The sequence below is a fragment of the Arvicanthis niloticus genome, unplaced genomic scaffold (assembly GCF_011762505.2).
Source record: "Arvicanthis niloticus isolate mArvNil1 unplaced genomic scaffold, mArvNil1.pat.X pat_scaffold_296_arrow_ctg1, whole genome shotgun sequence".
In the NCBI taxonomy this organism is placed as follows: domain Eukaryota; kingdom Metazoa; phylum Chordata; class Mammalia; order Rodentia; family Muridae; genus Arvicanthis; species Arvicanthis niloticus.
The window spans coordinates 62,201-65,029 of record NW_023045954.1 but is presented as its reverse complement, the minus strand read 5'-3'; the positions used below and the strand labels follow the sequence as shown (position 1 = coordinate 65,029).

Sequence of the window (2,829 nt, the reverse complement as noted above, 5' to 3'; positions counted from 1 at the left end):
TTATGGTGAGTGTGTGTGTGTGTGTGTGTGTGTATTTTCAGTTCCTATTAATTTTCTGAAAAGAGAAAGAAAGAAAGGGCATGAAATTGGGTAGGTAAAAAGGATCTGGAGAAGCTAGAGGAGGGGTGTCTTGGTCAGGGTTTCTATTCCTGCACAAAACATCATGACCAAGAATCAAGTTACAGAGGAAAGACTTTATTCAGCTTACACTTCCACATTGCTGTTTATCACCAAAGGAAGTCAGGATAAGAACTCACACAAGGCAGAAACTTGGAGGCAGAAGCTGATGCAGAGGCCATGGAAGGGTGCTGCTCATTAGATTGCTTGCCCTGGATTGCTCAGCTTGCTTTCTTATAGAACACAGGACCACAATGGGCTGTGCCCTTCCCCCTTGATCACTAATTGAGAAAATGCCTTAGAGCTGGACCCCATGGAAGCATTTCCTCAAGAGAGGCTCCTTTCTCTGTGATAACTCCAGTTTGTATCAAGGAGACACACAAAATCAGCCAGAACAAGGGGAAAACATGACCAGTATATACTGCATGAAAAAAAAATTATTTTGTGAAAGCGAAGTCAGTGCTATTGGCTTAGTATCCTACTTCACTCTTTTCAAAAAAAAAAAAAAAAAAAAAAAAAAAAAAAAAAAAAAAAGCCTGATAACAAACTCAGGTTTCTCAGCTTGTTCAAAATATCTCTTTTTGTCTGTTATTTAAGTGGGAGTCAAGCTAGAATTCCAGAAGACCCAGGTACTATATGAGAGCAAACCATATACAGTTCTTCACAGTGCAGTTGGCATTCTTCACAGACTGTGGTATAGTGTCATGGCTCTTATTGGGATACACCCAGAAGATACCCAGTTTCTGTTCAAGAAGGTTCACAATGAAGATTCTGCTTTTGCTAGCTGATCAGATGATCAGAATTGAATATATACATACAAATAATCTTATACACAGACATTAAACTAGATAAGTTCCTAATGCATATTGGGCATCACTATAGTAAGTTACTCACTGATTTTGGTTTGACCAAAAAGTACAGAAGCAGCAGTACAAAGCAATACATCTCATACAAAGATGATAAAAATCTCACCTGATTTGCCCAATTCACTAGGATCAATGCACATTTCAGTATTGAGCAGAGTCATAGAGATGACATGGAATCTTTAGGATATGTCTTGATATATTGTAATAAAACCAGTCTGCCAGGCAAGGGCTAAAGGCTACAACGAAGAAAGAAAAATACAAAAAGATCAGTGAAAAGATCCAGTTCTGTTGAAGTTCTGTGTAAGGAGCTGCTTGTAGAATTTGCACTTAAGTTACTTTCATGGGCTGTGCTTTGAGGAAGCTCTGGGTTCCATATATCCGAGGCCGCTATTATGCATCTTTTATAGGACTGTGAATCAGCAACAGTTGATTGGAAAAAGTAAAAGTAGAACCTAGCACAGCAGGCAACCTCTTCCAGGTGGGCCAGGGAGTAGATTCAATTCCCCACAGGCAAACTTCAAACCCCAAAGTAGCATGGACCATGTCTAAGCATGAATGGAGGCAGAGAAGTAGAAGGTTATATGGTTGGAGAAGTATTTGTTTCTTTCAAAATGTATTAATTTTAGATCATATGTACACTACCTTGTGGTTGTGGACAACCATTTACTTGGTGTAAAGAACTTAATTTCTGTATAAACGGGCTCTGGGCACCATTATGGCTGTTGATCCTGAGCTGTAGCCACTCTGATGGTGAATATTAACTGAGGTAGTGAATCAGGATGTCTGGTTTTCTACTGTATTTTTAGTCCCAAGTAGAAAAGTTAACTAAGTGGCTGACACAGGAGGCGTTGGTGGAAGAATTGTGAATATGCTTTTGTTGTTGCTAAAATCTTTTATTTTGAATTACACTGCTTTGCAATCTCATTTTAGAAGAATAGCACAAATTGTCATCAGCCACAGCTGTGATGCTTTTTAGTGTATACAATTGTGTGTTCTTAGGGATTTTTTTTCACCCCTGGAGTTTCTAAGTTGTTCACTAAAAATCTTTCATCAGGTGGCTAGCTTCTTGGTTGCAAGCCAGCTAGTATGGTAGCAACCAAAGATTCAAGTGTTTGAGCACTTGCAAGACTCTGCCCTGTGCCAGAAATAACAGCATCTAAGGTGAAGATCTGAGGAAAAAAAACATGGCAACTGTTGGATTTTACTTAGGACTCTGCATGAGCTCTGTAATGTCCTTGGTATTACAAAACAAAAGCATATTTGTCCCAGGGATTTAGTTACCATCTTACAAGTGACCATGTTTGTGTGTTGCTTAGCTAAATGTGGTCACTGTTAAAAAAAGAAGAAAGAAAATAAAATAAAATTTAAAAAATGTCAGTTAAAAGAAGGAAAGAAAGAAAGAAAGAAAGAAAGAAAGAAAGAAAGAAAGAAAGAAAGAAAAAGAATAGATGGTATGTTAAATGCCTGTAATCCAGGCACTCCAAGTGCTGAGAAAGGGGCATCATTGTAAGTTCAAAGCCAGCTTAGTAACTAAGGTGAAGGCCAGCCTGGTGTACCCATGAGAACCTGTCTCAAACTTCCAAAAGAAAACAAACAAATAAACAAATAATAACGCATATCATTTCTCATGTCTTCTTGTCTGTTTCTGTCTTGATAGCTAGTTTCTTTGTATTACTGGATAATATACCACTGTGTGATGTTTGCCTATTGCTTATTGAAGGAAATCGTTTATTTACAACTACTGAAAATTATGAATGAAGTAGCTATAAATATTCATGTGTAGGATTTTGTGTGAATTATGTTTTCAATAATGCATTGGGCTAAATACATACAAGTGTGATTGATG

At 37.7% G+C, this 2,829-nt stretch overlaps 1 pseudogene; it reads left to right on the top strand.

Moving 5' to 3' along the window:
• Positions 1–753: 753 nt before the first annotated feature.
• LOC117701879 (casein kinase I pseudogene) lies at positions 754–1,439 on the top strand (annotated as a pseudogene).
• Positions 1,440–2,829: the final 1,390 nt, after the last annotated feature.